The sequence below is a fragment of the Tamandua tetradactyla genome, chromosome X, assembly GCF_023851605.1.
Source record: "Tamandua tetradactyla isolate mTamTet1 chromosome X, mTamTet1.pri, whole genome shotgun sequence".
NCBI lineage: Eukaryota > Metazoa > Chordata > Mammalia > Pilosa > Myrmecophagidae > Tamandua > Tamandua tetradactyla.
This window is the reverse complement of record NC_135353.1, coordinates 111,259,838-111,280,748: the sequence shown is the minus strand read 5'-3', so window position 1 is coordinate 111,280,748 and position 20,911 is coordinate 111,259,838. Positions and strand designations below refer to the sequence as shown.

The 20,911-nt window shown below is 36.2% G+C and overlaps 1 pseudogene; it reads right to left on the bottom strand.

The window, feature by feature from the left end:
* Positions 1-419: 419 nt before the first annotated feature.
* On the bottom strand, positions 420-1,037 carry LOC143672009 (platelet-activating factor acetylhydrolase IB subunit alpha2 pseudogene; annotated as a pseudogene).
* Between the last annotated feature and the right edge of the window lie 19,874 nt (positions 1,038-20,911).

Genomic DNA, 20,911 nt, shown 5'->3' with positions numbered 1-20,911 from the left:
TTCAGAAACTATAGTATCTCCCATGTATGAATGATGTTCTTCACGTGGGCGCTATATGTATTAAGAAAACATTGAGAATACATGTAAATAAAACAAAATTTAAGAAGGCTAAAATATGAACTTAAAATAGTAGAAAAAAAACATCTGTTTAAAAGCTAGGTGGGTGTGATTCTGATCATTGCTATACATAGCATAATCCAAAGAAAGAAAGGTAAAACAAACAAACAAAAAAGATTCTTCAGTACTTAAGCTGATATTGTCATAGGAAAACAGTAATAATTCAATGAAAATGTGTCACACATACAACTAAAACGTCCCCTCTGATTTCCAGTGAATTTACACAACCATCTTCCTTGGCTATTTTTTATATGTCAAGCCAGTCTTCTATGTACAGGACCAGTTTAAATCTCTCATCCCCTTCAAACACTAGATATGAACATCGAGGAACATTCTACAATGCAAAGTGCCTTAAGAAAGAGAAGGATCCTGCAGTGCCAGTGATATAATTGATATGAAGAAGCTGTGATGCTGTTAACGCTGATGGGAGCCAGTGAGGCAATGGTGGTTTGTTTCTTCTTAAGTGTTTCCTCCAATAACTGCACGATAAGTTCATAGAGGCATTTGCATATTTTTGCATAGCCCCCTCCTGTGATATGCAGAAAATCAAACACCATGGGGGAGATGGCACCATATGAGTGCACAAAGCCCCCATCTTTATCCAGAAGCTGAACACTGGCAACCTTTGGCAGGGAAACCTTGAGAAGCTGGTTCACCTTGACATTCTTTTGCGTCAAAGGGTTAGGCTTCCCACCTCGAGGTAACAAACCCAATACAATGATTTTGGTCTGTAGCTGCCTCGTGTTCATGTTATAAGATGCCTCGATCTCACCTGCTACTTCTTCTGCTGTATTTTCATGTTTCTTTGTTCCTATCCAGACAGCAGTGACATTAGGTTTAATATTCTCTGGTTCTCCCTTCTTTAATCTCCACAAAACATGTCTTGTTGTATTTCCTCCAATTCCAAATTTGATCAGTTTTTAAAGACTTTTGTGTGGTATGTCCATGCCCATTTTCTTCATTGTTGTTTTCTGTGTTTTTATCCTTTTCCTTTGGATGGGCCATAATTTCCTGTTTATTTGTTTGTCTTTTACTCTTTTATTGCACATTATAATTTTTTAATGATATATTTACACATCATATGATCCATTAAAAATATACAATATATGGCTCACAGTATCATCATACAGTTCTGCATTCATCACCACAATTAATTTCAGAACATTTTCATTACTCCAAAAAAATAAAATAAAATTAGAAAAAAGAAAACCCAAAATATCCTGTGTCACTTTTCCAAAGCCACAGGAATGCAATATATTAGAAATAAGTGTGCTTTTTCAATGGGGATTTATTAGTTTACAAATTTATAGTTCTAATACCATAAAAATATTTAAATTAAGACATCAAGAAGAAGACACATTCTCTAAGGAAAGGCTGCTGGTATCCGGCTTTCCTCTGTAACAGGGGAAGGCACATGGCAATGTTTGATGGTCCTTCTCTCAAGAGTTCTTATTTCAATGCCTTTCTCTCTCACCTCCTGTGGGTCCTTGCTTGCTTCACCTAGGGCATTTCACTCTCTTTGTTTCTGCCTTTTTTCTTTTCATAAGAGACTCCAATAAATGATTAGACCAACTGTGAATAGTGTGTGTCACATCTCAATTGAAGCAACCTAACCAAAAGTTCCCAACCACAATATGTTTGTACTTACAAGAATGGATTAAAAGGACATGGCGGGGTAGGTGCCAATATGGCAAGTTAACAAGGTGCGTGATTTAGTTCATCCTCCAGAACAGCTACTAAATAACCAGGAACAGCCCAGGCCCATGTCAGTGACCAGACACACAGCGTACCCCCATCTGGATCAGCTGGACCAGCTGCAAGGCTACCCAGAACTGTGAGTTCCACAAACCATGGGGACCAGCGCCCCTCCCCACAGACTCCTTCTCAGAGGGGAAAGAAAACAGACTTTACCAGCAGCAGGGGCTGAGCACAACCAAATGCCAATTGTGGAATTAATGAACAAATTCTGTCAACTAAAAATAGGCCCCCAGCTCAGGTGAACCTGGTCAAACCAGAGGTAGCTGATTTTTGCCCCAGCAACAAAGGGGCAGGGCTGATGGAAAAAGGAAAAAAAAAACAGAGGTTTTCATAGCTGTCTTTCTACAAAGACTTGACTACCTTTGGATACAGTGGCAGGGCTTCTCAGGTTGCAACTACCACAGACACAGGCAGAAACAAGCTTGTTTGAGGACTTGTCTGGATCCTGTGTCTTCCTCAGGGGAGGGGTGAAGCCCAACTCAGATGGAATCCCTCTCTTATCAGACACCAGGGCTTGATAATTCGAAGCCATTAAAATCAGGCTACAACCTCTCCTCTGTCTCACCATGCCCCCCACAGGGAGAGTCTGCCAAAGTTAAAGGTACAACATCTTCTTATGCTGGTGGAACCTGCAGGCAGACAAATGCCATATACTGGGGAGGATAAGAAAAACAGAGTCCAGAGACTTCACAAGAAAGTCTTTCAACTTCCTGGGTCTCACCCTCAGGGAAAACTGACACAGGGTACTCTTTCCTCCTGACAGGAGGCCAGTTAGGTCAGAGAAAATCTGGCTGGGGTTTATAATACCTAAGTAGACCTTCTTAAGGGTGGGAGGGAGGCACCATACAGGCACGGCAAGAAACAAGAAAACAGAACTGAAAACTTCTCCTCATCCTCAAACAAAACCTAAGCTAGAGGTCCAGAAAAAGCTGAACTGAATGTCAAAGAACAAACAGACAACAAATTCATCCAGCAAGAAAACTCTAGGTAAAAGAAGTGAAAGCAATCTCCAGAATAAACTAATTAAGGTAATTAAATGCCTAGGCGCCAGCAAAACATAACAAATCACAATAGGAAAATTGAAGATATGGTCCAGTCAAAGGAACAAATCAACAATTCAAATGACATATGGGAGTTGAAACAATTAATTCAGAATATACAGCATACATGGAAATCTTCATCAAAAATCAAATCAATGAATTGAGGGAGGATATAAAGAAGGCAAGGAATGAACAAAATGAAGAAATTGAAAGTCTGAAAAAATGAATCACAGAACTTATGGGAATGAAAGGCACAGTAGAAGAGATGAAAAAAATGGAAACCTACAATGTTAGATTTTGAGAGGTAGAAGATAAGATTAGTGAACTGGAGGATGGAATATCTGAAATCTGATAAGCAAAAGAAAATATAGGGAAAAGAATGGAAAAATATGAGCAGGGACTCAGGGAATTGAATGACAATATGCAGCACATGACTATACGTGTTGTGAGTCCCCCAGAAGGAGAAGAGAAGGGAAAAGGAGGAGAAAAACCAATGGAAGAAATTGTCACTGAAAGTTTCCCAACTCTTATGAAAAAGACTTAAAATTACAGATCCAAGAAGTGCAGCATACCTCAAAGAGCATAAATCCAAATAGATGTACTCCAAGACACTTACTAATCAGAATGTCAAGGGTCAAAGAGAAAGAGAGACTCTTGAAAGCTGCAAGAAAAAAGCAATCCATCACATACAAGGGAAGCCCAATAAGACTATGTGTAGATTTCTCAGCAGAAACCATGGAGGCGAGAAGAGAGTGGGATTATATATTTAAATTACTGAAAGAGAAAAACTGCCAACCAAGAATTCTATATCCAGCAAAAATTGTCCTTCAAAAATGAGGGAGAACTTAAAACATTTTCCAGCAAAAACTCACTGAGGGAATTTGTGACCAAGAGACCAGCTCTGCAAGAAAGAGTAAAGGGAGCACTAGAGACAGATACAAAAAGACAGAAGAGAGAGGTGTGGAAAAGAGTGTAGAAATGAAGACTGTGAGTAAAAGTAAAAAGAAGGAAAATTAGATATGATATATAAAATCCAAAATGCAAAATGGTAGAAGAAAGTACTACCCATATAGTAATAACACTAAATGTTAATGGATTAAACTCCCCAATCAAAAGACATAGACTGGTAGAATGGATTAAAAACTGGGAGCCATCTATATGCTGTCTACAGGAAACACATCTTAGATCCAAGAATAATAATAAGTTGAAAGTGACAGGTTGGGGAAAGATATTCCATGCAAATAACAATCAGAAAAGGGCAGGAGTAGCTATGCTAATACCCAACAAATTAGACTTCAAATGTAAAACAGTTAAAAGAGATAAAGAAGGACACTATGTTTTAATAAAAGGAACAATTTATCAAAAAGACATAACAATCATAAATATTTATGCACCAAGCCAGATTGCTCCAAAATACATGCAGCAAACACTGAAAAGAGAAATAGACATATCTACCATAATATTTGGAGACTTCAATTCCACACTCTCATCAATGGACAGAACATCTAGGCAGAGAATCAATAAAGAAACAGAGAATTTGAATAATACAATAAATGAGCTAGACTTAACAGACATTTATAGAACATTACACCCCACATCAGCAGGATACGCCTTTTCCTCAAGTGCACATGGATCATTCTCAAGGATAGATCATATGCTGGGGCACAAAGCAAGTCTCAATAAATTTAAAGATTAAAATCATACAAAGCACTTTCTCAGATCATAAAGGAATGAAGCTGGAAATCAATAACAGGCAGAGTGTCAGAAAATTCACAAATATGTGGAGGCTCAACAACACACTCTTAAACAACAAGTGGGTCAAGGAAGAAATTACAAGAGAAATCAGTAAATATCTGGAGGAAAATTAAAATGAAAACACAACATGCCAAAACTATGGAACGCAGCAAAGGCAGTGATAAGAGGGAAATTTACTGCCCTAAATGCCTATATCAAAAAAGAAGTGTGGTAGTTAGATTCAGTTTTCAACTTGGCCAGGTGAAGGCACCTAGTTCTGTTGCTGTGGACATGAGCCAATGGTACCTGAACCTCATCTGTTGCTGATTACATCTGCAGTCAGCTAGGATTAGTGCCTGCTGCAATAAATGACATTTGACTTAATTGGCTGGTACCTAAAGGAGAGAGTGCAACATAGCACAGCCCAAGGAGCTCAGCATATCTCACCTCAGCACTCACAGCTCAGCCCAGACCTTTGGAGATGCAGAAAGAAATCACCCCAGGGAAATCCTGTGTCTTCCCATGTAAGAAAGAACCTCAGTTGAAAGTTAGCTGCCTTTCCTCCGAAAAACTAATGAAATAAATCCCCTTTTGTTTAAGTCCAATCCGTCTCTGGTGTGTTGCATTCCAGCAGCTAGCAAACTAGAGCAAGAAGAAAGGGCAAAAAAACGAGGAACTTAGAAGAAGTAGAGAAAGAACAGCAAACTAATGCCAAAGCAACAAAAGGAAAGAAATAATGAAGATTAAAGCAGAAATAAATGAAATTGAGAACATGAAAACAACTGAGAAAATAAAAGAAAACAGAAGCTGTTTTTATGAGAAAAATCAGTAAGATTGATGGACCCTTAGCAAGATTGGCAAAAAGAAGAAGAGAGAGGATGCAAATAAATAATATCAGAAATGGAAGAGAAGACATAACCACTGACCCCACAGAAATAAAGGAAGTAATGACAGGATACTATGAACAACTTTATGATAATAAACACAACAATGTAGATGAAATGAACAACTTCTTAGAAAGGCATGAACAACAAACTTTGACTCGAGAAGAAATAGACGACCTCAACAAACCAATTACAAGTAAAGAAATTGAATCAGTCATTAAGAAGCTCCCCAAAAAGAAAAGTCTAGGACCAGATGGCTTCACATGTGAATTCTACCAAACATTCCAGAAAGAATTAGAACCAATCTTTCTCAAACTCTTCAAAAACATTGAAGAGGAGGGAAAGCTACCTAACTCATTCTATGAAGCCAGCATCACCCTCATATCAAAGCCAGACAAAGATTACAAAAAAAGAAAACTACAGACCAATATCTCTAATTAATATAGATGCAAAAATCCTCAACAAAATTCTAGCAAATTGAATCTAGCAACACATTAAAAAATTATACATTGTGACCAAGTAGGATTCATCCTAGGTATGCAAGGATGGTACAACATAAGAAAATCCATTAATGTAATACACATTATCAACCAATCAAAGCAGAAAAACCACACAATCATCTCGATTGATGCAGAAAAGGCATTGGACAAAATTCAACATCCTTTCTTGTTGAAAACACTTCACAGGATAGGAATAGAAGGGAATTTCCTCAAAATGATAGAGGGAATATATGAAAAACCCACAGATAACATTGTCTTAAATGGGGAAATACTGAAAACTTTCCCCCTAAGATGAGGAACAAGACAAGGATGTCCACTATCACCACTGTTATTCAACATTGTGTTGGAAGTTCTAGCCAGAGCAATTAGACAAGAAAAAGAAATGCAAGGCATCACAATTGGAAAGGAAAAAGTAAAACTCTCATTGTTTGCAGATGATATGATACTATCTGTTGAAAAATCCACAGAAAAACTACTAGAGCTAATGAATGAGTACAGCAAAGTGACAGGTTACAAGATCAACACTCAAAAATCTGTGGTGTTTCTACACACTAGTAATGAACAATCTGAGGGGGAATCAAGAAGAGAATTTCAGGGAGGGCCACAGTGGCTCAGTGGCAAGAATGCTTGCCTGCCATGCCAGAGGACCCGGGTTCGGTTCCTGGTGCCTGCCCATGTAAAAAAAAAAGAGAGAGAGAGAGAGAATTCCATTTACAATTGCAACCAAGAGAATAAAATATATAGGAATAAATTTTAAAAAGGAGACAAAAGACCTATACAAAGAAAACTACAAGAAATTGTTAAAAGAAATCACAGAAGACCTGAATAGATGGAAGGGCATACCATGTTCATGGATTGGAAGACTAAATATAGTTAACATGCCAATCTTACCTAAATTGATTTACAGATTCAATGCAATACCAATTAAAATCCCAGCAACTTACTTTTCAGAAATAGAAAAATCAATAACTGAATTTATCTGGAATGACAGGGTGCCCCAAATACTTTAAAGTATCCTGAGAAAAATAAATTAACTCAGAGGTCTCACGCTACCTGACTTTAAGGCTTATTATGAAGCTACAGTGATCAAAACACCTACTACTCGCATAAAGATAGATACATTGACCAATGGAATCCAATAGAGTGTTCAGATATAGACCCTCTCATCTATGGACAATTGATCTTTGATAAGGCAGTCAAACCAACTCACCTGGAACAGAACAGTCTCGTCAATAAATGGTGCCTAGAGAACTGGATATCCATATGCAAAAGAATGAAAGAGGACCCATATCTCACACCCTATACAAAAGTTACCTCAAAATGGATCAAAGCCCTAAACATTAGATCTAAGACCATGAAACCGTTAGAAGAAAATGTGGGGAAATATCTTGTGAATCTTATGCTTGGTGTTGGTTTTCTAAACCTTACACCCAAAGCAAGAGCATTGAAGAAAGAAAGAAAGAAATGGGAATTCCTCAAGAGTAAACACTTGTGCATCAAAGAACTTCATCAAGAAAGTAAAAACAGCCTGCACAATGGGAGACAATATTTGGAAATGACATATCAGATAAAGGTCTAGTATCCAGACTTTATAAACAGATTGTTCAACTCAACAACAGCAAGACAGACAACCGAATTACAAAATGGGCAAAAGACTTGAACTGACACTTCTCAGAAGAGGAAATACAAATGGCCAAAAGGCACATGAAGAGATGCTCAACTTCCCTGGCTATTAGAGAAATGCAAATCAAAACCACAATGAGATATCATCACACACCCACCAGAATGGCCATTATAAATAAAGCAGAAAATGACAAGTGCTGGGGAGGATGTGGAGAAAGAGGCAAACTTACCCACTGTCGGTGGGAATGTCAAATGGTACAACCGCTGTGGAAGGCAGTTTGGTGGTTCCTCAAAAAGCTAAATATAGAAATGCCATATGACCCGGCAATACCATTGCTAGGGCATGAGGACAAGGACACAAACGGACATTTGTACACCAATGTTTATAGCAGCGTTATTTACAATTGCAAAGAGATGGAAACAGCCAAAATGTCCATCAACAGACGAGTGGCTAAACAAATTCCATATGATGGAATATTATGCGGCCATAAGACACAATAAAGTTATGAAGTATGTAACAACATGGATGGACCTTAAGGACATTATGCTGAGTGAGATTAGCCAGAAACAAAAGGACAAATACTGTATGATATCACTGATATGAACTGACATTAGTGAATAAACTTGGAGAATTTCATTGGTAAAAGAGACCATCAGGAGAAATAGAGTCAGACATTGGGTAATTGGATCTGAAGGGATACAGATTGTGTAAAAGGACTGAATGCAAAAACTCAGAAATGGACAGCACAATACTACCTAACTGCAATACAATTATGTTAAAACACTGAATGAAGCTGAATGTGAGAATGATAGAGGGAGGAGGCTGTGGGCACAAATGAAATCAGAAAGAAAGATAGACAATAAAGATTGAGATGATATAATCTAGGAATGCCTAGAGTGTATAATGATAGTGACTAAATGTACAAATTTTAAAAATGTTTTTGCATGAGGAAGGACAACAGAATGTCATTATGCAGGGTGCTGAAAATAGATGGTAATTAATACTTTAAAATTCTAACTTATGTGTGAGACTAAAGCAAAAAATGTTTATTTTGTACAAAATTCATATTTTGACTAGTGCATTTTAATATAATTATGTAAAATGCTTAATTGAATGCCATAAGTGCATGGAATCTTGAATAGGACATGAGATTTTGTGGGTTTGTCCAGAGTGATGCCCCAATAAATCCCAGAGTGATTTGAACAGTGAATAAAAAAGTACTTGCAAATTCCCCTTCAGGGAATGGTGAGAAAGGGGAAAAATTAAACTTCCCCAAGTTGAATTCTTGATATTCTCACAAGCAGTGCAGACAACCAAAGCTATAGGTTAAGCCCCTGCTCTTGGGGTTTGTTCATATGAAACTTAACCCCTGAAAGGAAAGGTCAAACCCACTTAAAATTAGGCCAAAGAGTCACCCCCAAGAGAACCTCTTTTGTTGCTGAGATATGGCCTCTCTCTCCAGCCAACACAACAAGCAAACTCACCAACCTCCCCCTGTCTACGTGGGACATGACTCCCAAGGGTGTGGACCTTCCTGGCAATGTGGGACAGAAATCCTAGAATGAGCTGAGACTCAGCATCAAGGGATTGAGAAAACCTTCTCGACCAAAAGAAGGAAGAGTGAAATGAGACAAAGTGTCAATGGGTGAGAGATTACAAACAGAGTTGAGAGGTTATCCTGGAGGTTATTCTTATGCATTAAGTAGATATCACCTTGTTATTCAAGATGTAATGGAGAGGCTGGGGGGAAGTGCCTGAAAATGTAGAGCTGTGTCCCAGTAGCCATGTTTATTGAAGGTGATTGTATAATGATATAGCTTTCACAATGTGACTGTGTGATTGTGAAAACCTTGTGTCTGATGCTCTTTTTTTTTTATTTTTTTATTAACGGAAAGAAATTAACACAACATTTAGAAATCATACCATTCTACATATGCACTCAGTAATTCTTAACATCATCACATAGATGCATGATCATTGTTTCTTAGTACATTTGTATCGGTTTAGAGGAACTAGCAACACAACAGAAAAAGATATAAAATGTTAATATAAAGAAAAGAAATAAAAGTAGTAGTAATAGTAAAAAACAACAACAACAAACAAACCAACAAGCAAACAAAAACAAAAAAAAACCCTATAGCTCAGATGCAGCTTCATTCAGTGTTTTAACATGATTACTTTACAATTAGGTATTATTGTGCTGTCCATTTTTGAGTTTTTGTATCTAGTCCTGTTGCACAGTCTGTATCCCTTCAGCTTCAATTACCCATTGTCTTACCCTGTTTCTAACTCCTGCTGAACTCTGTTACCAATGACATATTTCAAGTTTATTCTCGAATGTCCGTTCACATCAGTGGGACCATACAGTATTTGTCCTTTAGTTTTTGGCTGGATTCACTCAGCATAATATTCTCTAGGTCCATCCATGTTATTACATGGTTCATAAGTTTATCTTGTCTTAAAGCTGCATAATATTCCATCGTATGTATACTGATGCTCTTTTTATCTACTTTGCCAACAGATGAGTAGAACATATGGAATAAAAATAAATAATAGAGGGAACAAATGTTAAAATAAATTTAGATTGAAATGCTAGTGATCAATGAAAGAGAGGGGTGTGGGGTATGGTACATATGCATTTTTTTCTGGTTTCTCTTTATTTCTTTTTCTGAATAGATGCAAATGTTCCAAGAAATGATCATGATGATGAAGATGCAACTATGTGATGATACTTTCAATTACTGATTATATATGTATAATAGAATGATCAAAATAAAATGTTTGCATTTGGTGTTTTTTAGTATTTAAAAAAATTTTTTTAAAAACTCTAAAAAAAAAGGCATGGCTATTTCTGGGGACATAACAGCTCCAAACTACCACACACGCCATTCACTTTATCCCCCATTATTATTTTTATCTTTATTTTATTCCTTATTTACCCTTGCTTGGATAAAGTGAGTGCCAGTCAAAAGGAAATTACAATCACATGATTGCATGATTGCATGAAAAAAGCTATATGGTTATATAATCAGTAGTAGGGATCAAGGCTACTGGATTACATTACCACAATTTCAGTTATTTCCTCATAGCTATTCTAATACACAAGGAACTAAAAAGAAATATATATATAATGAATCATTAGTCATAATCATTTATTATGTTACACCTTATTTCTCAGTTACACCTCCTCACTTTTACTTGATTTTTCAATCCTCATGGTTTTATTGTTGTTATGGAGTAGAGGCATGGAGTCTGTTTGATGTTCATGGAAAGACTGTTACCTCTGAGTTTCAGGGATTATCTGGCATAGGAAAAATCTGGTGACATTAAGTGTCTGGAAAAAATAAACTTACAAACTAAAACTTTTATAGACTCTTAGAGCCCAGGGTATTCTTTGGGTTTTTCAGGAATACTGTTGGTTGGACCTTGGGATACTGTGGTAATTTGCAATATCTGGCTGAAGCCTGCTAAAGAGTAACTGCCAAGAATGACTTCTCAACACTATGTGAAATCTCTTAGCCACTGAAACTTTATTTTGTTTCATTTCTTTTCACATTTTTGGTCAAGAAGGCATTCTCAATCACAGAATTCTAGGCCCATGCTCATCTCTGGGAGTCATGTTCCACATTGCCATGGAGACTTACCCCTGGGAGTCATACTTCATGTAGGAGTTGCAATGGGGAGTTTATTTGCAGAATTGCCTTAGAGTGATAAGCCACAACTGAGCAACGAAAGCAGTTCTCTGGGGGTGACACTTAGGTATCATTATAAGTAGGCTTAGCTTCACCCTTGCAAAAGCAAGGCTCATAATCACAAGCCTCAAGATCAAGGGCTTGGCTTTTTAAATTTGGAGTCTCTAGTGCTTGAGAGAATATCAGGAATTCCCCAAGTTGGAAATTATAGTAATTCCACATTTTTCCCTAGTTCCCCAAGGGAACTTTGCAAATCCTCTTTTATTTTCTGTCTAAAGTACTATGGAGCGTATCAGGTATTACATGTTCAGAAAAATAAGATCTCATTCCCTACTCTAGGTTCAAAGTAATTAGGTTGTTTAAATAAACTGAACAGACAGGTTAAATAAGATAGCATGTGTTTTATTTTGTTAATGCTGTCAGAAATGTGATATAAAAGAAATGGGTTGGCTTTAATAAAGGGAACTTATTAAGTTACAAATTTATGGTTCTAAGGCCATAAAAATGTCCAAACTAAGGTACTGAGGGAAAAATATCTTTTACTCAAGAAAGGCCAATGGTCCAAAAATGCCTCTGTCAGCTGGGAAGGCACATGGCTGGCATCTGCTGGTCTCAAACAGCTTCCTCAGGGGTACTTTTTTCAACATCTCCAAAATCTCTGTTTCTTTCAGCTCAGAGGTTTTTTCTAATATAGTTCCCTCTTAAAGACTCCAGTAAGCAAATTAAGACCAACCTTGAATGGGAGAGATAATCTCCATGGAAACCACCTACTCAAAAGGTCCCATCCACAATGGGGTGGATCACATCTCCATGAAAACAACTTAATAAAACATACCCCACCTTATAATAAGTCTACCCCCACAAGATTGAACTAGAAAAAATAATATTACTTTTCTGGGGTACATAAAACACACAAACCAGCCCAGTGTGTTACAGAAATTTTTAATTGTGAGACAAATAAACATCTCTTCTTTTCATCTCATACAGAAGTTGACATTTTAAAACACAGACAATATCATCTTTTACCCTGTATTCTAATTTACCTCAGTTCTAACCAGGTCCATCTCATCCATATTTCTAATTGAAATATGAGCTCTATTTCAACTTCATAAACAGTTGCTGTGTGGGGTAATGCTGACTTCCACAGCTACTAACTCTGAGTCTCAGGTGTCTCACAAATACCCCAAATTCTAGGGAACTTCCAGTTTATACAGAAAGAGCACAGCATTTTAGAATTTATAAATAACAGTTATGACTCAGGAATAGATATGACTGCTGTAAGATTCTATACTCTTAATCATTAATTGCCCAATTTATGCCCAACTCTCTATCCCTTGATAACATAAACTCTCAAATCCAATTCTCAGAGTTTGCTCATTATTGATAGTTTATATTAGTAAGACCATATATCTCAGTTTGCTAATGCTGCCATAATTCAATATACCAGAAATGGATTGGCTTTTATAAAGGGAAATTATTAAGCTACAAGTTACAACTCTAAGCCCATGAAAATGTCCACATTAAGGCAACAAGAAGATGATACATTCTTGTAAGAAAGGCAGCATCCTAGTTCCTCTGTTACATGGGAAGGCACATAGTGACATCTACTAACCTCCTGAGTTGGTTTCCAAAATGACTCTCTCCACTCCTGTGTGTCCTTTTGGCTTCTGCTGGGGGCTTTTCTTCTGCATCTCTAAATATCTTGGCCTGGTTTCATCTTTAAGCTTTCTGTGTCAGGTCTCATCTCAGTGTCAGCTCTTTTAAGAACTCTAGTAAACTAATTGGGATCCACCTTGAATGGGTGGGATCACATCTCCATCTAATCAAAAGCTCCACATACAATTGGGTGTGTCATATCTCCATGGAAATAATCTAATCAAAAAGTCCCACCAAAACAGTAGGTCTGCTCCCACAAGATTGGATTAGAGTTAAAAGAACATGGCTTTTCTGGGGTACATAACATTTTCAGTCAAGCACACCCTGCAACATATGTCCTTTCATTTCAGCTTATTTCATTCAATTAATGTCCTTAAGGTTCACTCACCTGTTTGCATGCCTCATGACTTCATTCCTTCAGCCACTCAACATTGCATCATATGTACAAAACACAGTTCACCATTCTGTTCAATGGTCAATGTACCCTTTCGCCACCAACATCCATCACAAATTGTGAAAAATGTCTCTATAAACACCAGTGTGAAAATGTCTATTCATGTCCCTGCTTTCAATTCTTCCAATTATATACCTAATAAGGGATTGCAGGATGATATGGTAACCATATACTTAGCCTCCTGTGAAATAACCACACTGCCTTCCAGAATAGCACCATTGTACTTCCCTACTAAATGTGAATATGTATATATCTCTCTCTCCCCACCTACTCCTGCACTACTGTCTTTCTGTTTATTCTTAAAGAATTTTATTCACACACCATACAATCCACCCCAAGTGTATAATCAATAGCTCCAGGTATAGTCACATGGCTTTGCATTAACTGCCACAATCTATATGAGAACATTTCAATTTCTTCCACAAAGGAAAAGATGAAAAAGGGGAAGGAAAAAGGACAAAAAAGAAAGAGAAACAACAGCAACAAAAATTCAATATTGCTCCCTTATATGCCCCTCTTATTGACATTTGGCTTTGGTATATTGCTTTTGTTATAATTGATGTAAGAATATTACAATGTTACTGCTAACTATAGACTTTAGTTTGAAATAATTGATTTTTTTCACATACCATCCCATTTTTAACACCTTGCAAAGGTGGTATATATTTGTTCTTCCTTATGTAAAAACTATCTTATATTTGTACATTTAATCACCATCATTGTCCATTTAGGTTTTGCTAAGGTTTACAGTCCCAGTTTTTATCCTCTGTATTCCCTTCTGCTGTGATACATGCCCCTGTAAGTATATTCACTTACAGCCAAACTCACATTCAGCTTTGCTCGTTATACTTACAATATGTTGCTACCATTTTACGGTATTCTGCTATCCATTTCTGGATCTTTACAAACATTTCTGCTGAACATTCCATACTCCTTCAGCATCAAATGCCCAATCTCTACCCTCTTTTTATCTCTATGATAACCTGTAACCTTAAGTTAACTCTCAGAATTGGTTCTTCATAGTTAGTTTCTATTAGTGAAACCACAGAGTATTTGCCCTTTTCTTTCTGACTTATTTCACTAAACATAGTGTTCTAAAGAGTTATCCATGTTATTGCATACATCACGACTTTATTCCCCCTTACAGCTGTGTAATATTCCATCATATGTATATACCATGGTTTATTTATCCATCCATCCATTGATGGACACTTGGGCTGTTCCCATCTCTTGGTGCTGTAAAAAATGATGCCATAAACATGGTTTTGCAAATGTCTGTTCGCATCCCTGCTTTCAGTTACTCTGTGTATATACCTAGTACTGGGATTGTTGGCTCATACAGAAAATCTTCCTGAGGAACTGCCAAACTGCCTTCCAGAGTGGTTGCACCATCCTACATCCCCACCAACAGTGAATAAGAGTAGACTGGAGAGGATTCTCCACATCCTTTCCAGTGCTTGTTGTTTTCTGTATATATATAATGGCCATTATATATATATATAATGGCCATTCTAGTAGGCTTGCGATGATATCTCATTATGGTTTAGATTAGCATTTCCCTAATAGCCCATGAATTTGAACATATTTTCATATGATTTTGAGTCATTTTGCATTTTTCTCTTTGGAAACGTGTCCACCCATGTATTTTGCCCATTTTAACTGGCTTGTTGGTCTTTTTGTTGTTGAGTTGTAGGATCTCTTTATATATTCTGGATATTAAAGCTTTATCCAATATGTGGTTCCCAAATATTGCCTCCCATTACATAGGCTGTGTTTTTACTTTCCTGACAAAATCCTTTGATACACAACAGTAGTGAATTTTGAGGACCCATTTTTCTATTTATTCCTTCATTGCTTGTGATTCGGGTGTAAAGTCTAGGAAACCATCTTTTACCAAAAGTTCTTTAAGATATTTCTGTACATTTTCACCAAAAAGTACAACTTCAATGTTTAGGTCTTAGATTCATTTTGAGTTAATGTTGTAAAAGGTATGAGATAGGAGTTCTCTTTCATTCTCTTGGTTATGGATATCCATTTCTCCAAGCATCATTTGTTGAAGAGGCTTCCCTGTCACAGTTGAGTTGAGTTGACCATCTTATAAAAAATCAATTGTCCATAGATGATAGGGTGTATTTCTGAACATTTTGTTTGATTCCATTGGTCAGTATATCTATATTTATGTGAGTACCATGCTGTTTTGAATACTATAGATTTGCAATATTATTTAAAGTCAAATAGTGTGAGACTACCACTTCATTTTTCTTTCCCAAGATAGTTGCAGTTATTAAGGGTTCTCTGCTCTTCCAAATACATTTGATTATTGGTTTTACTATTTCTGCAAAGTAAGTTTTTGGTATTTTCATTGGTATTGTTTTGAATCTATAAGTCAATTTGGGTAGAATTGACATCTTAATTATATTTGGTCTTTCAAACTATTCCATGGTATGTCCTATTTATAGAGGCCTTCCTTCATTATTTTTAGCAATTTATTGTAGTTTTCTGTGTATGGATATTTTATGTACTTGGATATTTATGTACTTCCTAAATATTTGACTGTTTTGGCTGCTATTGTAAATTGATTTTTTCCTTGATTCCTCCTCAGATTATTCATTATTAGTGTAAAGAAACACTACTGATTTTTGGGTGGTGATCTTGTATCCTGCCACTTTTCTGTATTCATTTATTATTTCTAGTATCTTTTTATAGATTTGTTAGGATTTTATACATACAGAATCTGCAAACAGTGAAAGTTTTATTTCTACCTTTTCAATTTGTTTGCCCTTCTGTTACTGAGTTGTAGGATCTTTTCATATGTTCTTGATATTAAACCCAATCTGATATGTGGTTTCCAAATATTGTCTCCTATTGCATAAATTGCATTTTTATTTTCCTGACAAGTCCTTTGATGTGCAAAAGTATTCAATTTTGAGGAGATACCTTTTGTCTATTTCTTCTTTCATTGTTCACCTTTTGGGTATAAGGTCTAGAAAACTACCTTGTATCACAAAATCCTTAAGATATTTTCCTACATTTTCTTCTAAATGTTTTATGGTGTTAGCTTTAATGTTCAGGTCTTTTGTATATTTTGAGTTAATAAAAGTCTTTAATGTATTGACTATCTTTCGCTTGGGAATGATAAAATTATATAAAATTGAGAGTGTTGATGGACTGTTGACTATGGACTTTATATGTGAGGCACAGTAGATGGAGGTGGCTGAAGAATACACTGACTGAAAGTGCATTTGCCAATGGATTGGCAAGTGATGATGTAAACACATGATCTAACATGTGCTGCTACAAAAATGAATGAAGTTGTGAAGCGTGCAATGATGGAATGAATCTGTGTGAAATTTGGTGAGGTAAAATAAGACAGAAACAAAAGAGCAAATATTATATGATCTCATTTAGAACTAACACTTAGAATAAGACTGGGGCTAGACTTCAAGCTTTTATAGCAGTCACACCTAGTCTGGAGTGGTAATTGTTATTTCTGGATTTTGAGGGGCTGTTTATATATGTATAACCTGGCATTTAGAGATAAGAGCAAAGCCAATCAGATCAGGATTAAGGTAATTCAGAATAACGGAGTAAGGAAGACATTGCCTGTGTTTTGGAACTTCACCTGCTCCTTGAGACCAAAGGACATAAGATTTATTTTGTTCAGAACCTAAATTTTCAGTAGCACATAATCTAACTCAACCTATCTGGATAGAACATTTAAACAATCCAAACACAGGGAGTCCAGAATAAGAATGAGAACTTTAATCCTGTACAGTTTAATGTAATGGCTAGATACATCCCAGAGTATATTAAGCAGATAATTAAAAAATATTGGCAAAGTCTCTCGAAAGATGAGAGAAACAATGTAGAACTATTAAGCTTTACTACTTGGAAAACCCCTGATACTGTGTCAAATATTAGGGACACCCAAATCAATAGACCAAGCCCTTGATCTTGAGGTTTGCTCTTGTGAAGATTATGTATGTAGTGGAGAAACTTAGCCTACCCATAAGTATGCCTAAGAGTCACCTCTGGAGGGACTCTTTTGTTGCTGAGATGTGGCCTCTCTCTCTCTGAGCCCAACTTTGCAAGTGAAACCATTGACCTCTTCACTACATCGGACATGACAACCAGGCATGAAAGTCTTCCTTTGTGTTGTGGGAGATGACCCCCCTAAGGGATGAGTCTGGCCCTGTCACTGTGGGATCAACAATGCTATCCTGCTGAAAGGGGGGAAAAGCAGTGTAACAAATAAGTATCAGCGGCTGAGACAGTTCAAATAGAGCCAAGAGGCTGCTCTGGTGTTCACTCTTATGCAAGCTTCAGTTAGACATTGCTACTATCATAATTTGCCAACCAAACCCAACCAAAACCATTCCTGCCAATCCTAAAGAATACCTAGGGCACTATATAAGATTATACAAAAGTTCCATGCACTAGGGTAACTTTCCAGAAACCCACAACCTCCAGATAGGTTCCTGGACCTGAAATGCAGAGGAGCCAGCCCTTCTAGTTCCATCAACTAGTTCTGTCCCCCTATCCCATATTATTGAAAACCCCTTCCAACATGAAAAAGTTAGAATGGGCATAGTCTTAATACCCCTAAATGATGAGAGAAGAATCAAAGGTGATGGTGGAATTTTACAGAGAAGGTCAAGTTTAACAAATGAATATGAATGCTGAATCATTATACAGATATTTCTTTAGACTTCAGTACCTTAGAGCAGCTGGAAATGAAAACCTAAAATTGTGGAATTCTAATACATGCCAAACTCTGAAATCTATTCTACAACTAATTGTTGAAATGCACTTTGAAATTTATTGCTTTTTTGTATATATGTTATATTTCACACACAAAAAGAAAAAAACAAGAAGAAAGAGTACAATAGAGAAGATAGGATTTAACAAATGAATATGACTGCTGAATCAATATATTGATATTTCTTTTGGTCTCCAGTGTCTTGGAGCACTAGAAGAATAATGAAAATTGTGAAAATGTAACCCACACAAAACTTTAAAATCTGTTGTATAACTATCTGTTATAAAGTACTTTGAAATTTATTGCTTTTTGTATTTATGTTATTTTTTACAATAAAAATGTTAAAAATATCTGTCATTGGTTACATTTGTTCTTAAAATTTTTATTCTTTTAGTTACTATTGTGAATGGATTTTTTTTCTTTTTTTCTTGATTTTCTCTTCAGATTGTTTAATGTTGATGAATAGAAAGACTACTGATTTTTGTTGTTGATGTCATATCCTGCCACGTTGCTGTACTCATTTATTAGCTCTAGTTGCTTTACTCTAGATTTTTTTTTTGTATTTTCTACATATAGGGCCAAATCATCTGCAAACAGTGCAAGTTTTACTTTTCCCTTTTCAATTGGATGCCTTTTATTTCATTTTCTAGCCTAATTGCTCTAGTTAGATCTCCCAGTACAATACTGAATAACAATGGTGACAGTGGATATCATTGTCTTATCCTGATCTTAGAGCGTTATGCTTTCAGTATTTCCCCATTGAGTGCATTGTTAGTTGTGGGTTTTTCATAAATTCCATTTATCATGTTGAGGAAGTTTCCCTCTATTCCTATCCTTTGATGTGTTTTCATTAACAAAGGATTCTGAATTTTGTCAAATGACTTTTCTGCATCAATCGAGATGCTAATGTGCCTTTTCCTTTTTAATTTAGTGATGTGGTGTATTACATTAATTGATTTTCTTTTGTTGCATACCTGGAATAAATCCCACTTGGTTATGGTGTATAATTCTTTAATGTGCTGCTGAATTCGATTTGCAAGTATTTTGTTGAGGATGTTTGCATCTATATTCATTAAAGAGATTGGCTTTAAATTTCTTTTCTTTTAGTGTCTTTGCCTGGCTGAGGTATTTGGGCGATGTTGGCTTCATAGAATAGAATCAGTTAGTTTTTCTTCCTCTTCATTTTTTTTTTGAAGAGTTTGAGCAGAATTGGGACTAATTTCTTGAATGCTTGGTACAATTCACATGTGAAGTCATCTGTTCTGGGACATTCCTTTATTGTGAAGTGGTTTGGGGATTTTTGTTTGTTTGTTTGTTTGTATACTGTATGGCGGGGTCACATTTCATTACTTTTCCATGTGAGTATCTCATTGTTGCAGCACCATTAGTTGAATTTTGTGCTTGTTGGTTTTTTTGTTGTTGTTGGTTTTGCTTGTTTGTTTGGGGGGGAAGTGCATGGACTGGGAATTGAACCCGGGTCTCCCGCATGGCAGGTGAGAATTCTACCACTGAACCACCATTGCACCCTTTATTGTGAGTATTTTTTATGATAAATTCAATGTCTTTACTTTTGATTGGTTTGTTGAAGTCTTCTATTTCTTCTCAGGTTAATGTAGGCTGTTCATGCTTTTCTAGAAAGTTGTCCATTTCATCTAACTTGTATAGTTTGTTAGCATGTATTTGTTCAGAATATCTTATCATTTCTCCCTTATTTCTGCCAATCAGTAGTTATTTTCCCTCTCCCATTTCTGATTTTATTTATTTTCATCCTCTCTCTTTTTTGTTTTTCATCTAATTTCAGTGTCCATCAATTGTATTGGTTTTCTCAAAGAGTCAACTTCTGGTTTTGTTGATTCTCTCTATTATTTTCATTATCTCAATTTCATCTATTTCTGCTCTAGTCTTTATTATTCTTTCTTTCAGTTTTCTTTGGTGTTGGTTTGATGTTCTTTTTCTATTCCCTTCAGTTGAGCAGTTAATTCCTAAATTTTTGCTCTTTCTTCTTTTTTAATATAGATTTAAGGGCAATAAGCTTTCCTCTCATTCCTCCCATTGCTGCACCTCATAAGTTTTGGTATGTTGTGTTCTCATTTTCATTTGTCTTTAGATATTTATCGAATTCTCTTAATTTCTTCCTTGACCCAGTGGTTGTTGCAGTGTGTTATTTAGCCTTCCACTTGTTATTGATTTCTAACTTCATTCCATTATGATGCGAGAAGGTGCTTTGCATAATTTAAATCTTATTAAATTTATTGAGAGCTGCTTTGTAACCCAACATTTGCTCTATCCTGTAGAATGATCCATGAGGACTTGAGAAAAAATATATATCTTGCTGTTATTGGGTGCAATGTTCAGAAAATGTCTTTTAAGTCTAGTTTATTTATCTTATTATTCAAAATCTATGTTTCCATATTGATTCTCTATCTACATGTTTTATCCATTGATGAGAGTATTGTATGGAAGTCTCCAATGATTATAGTAGAGGTTTCTACTTCTCCCCCTTCTATTTCATCCTTGTTTGCCTCATGTATTTTTGGGCAGTCTGGCTTGATGCACAGATACTTATGATTGTTATGTGTTCTGAACAGGTGTTCTTTTTATTAATACATAGTGCCATTCTTTGTCTCTTTTAATTGTTTTAACATTTGAAGTCTACCTTGTTTGATATTAGTATAACTACCCTGCTCTTTTCT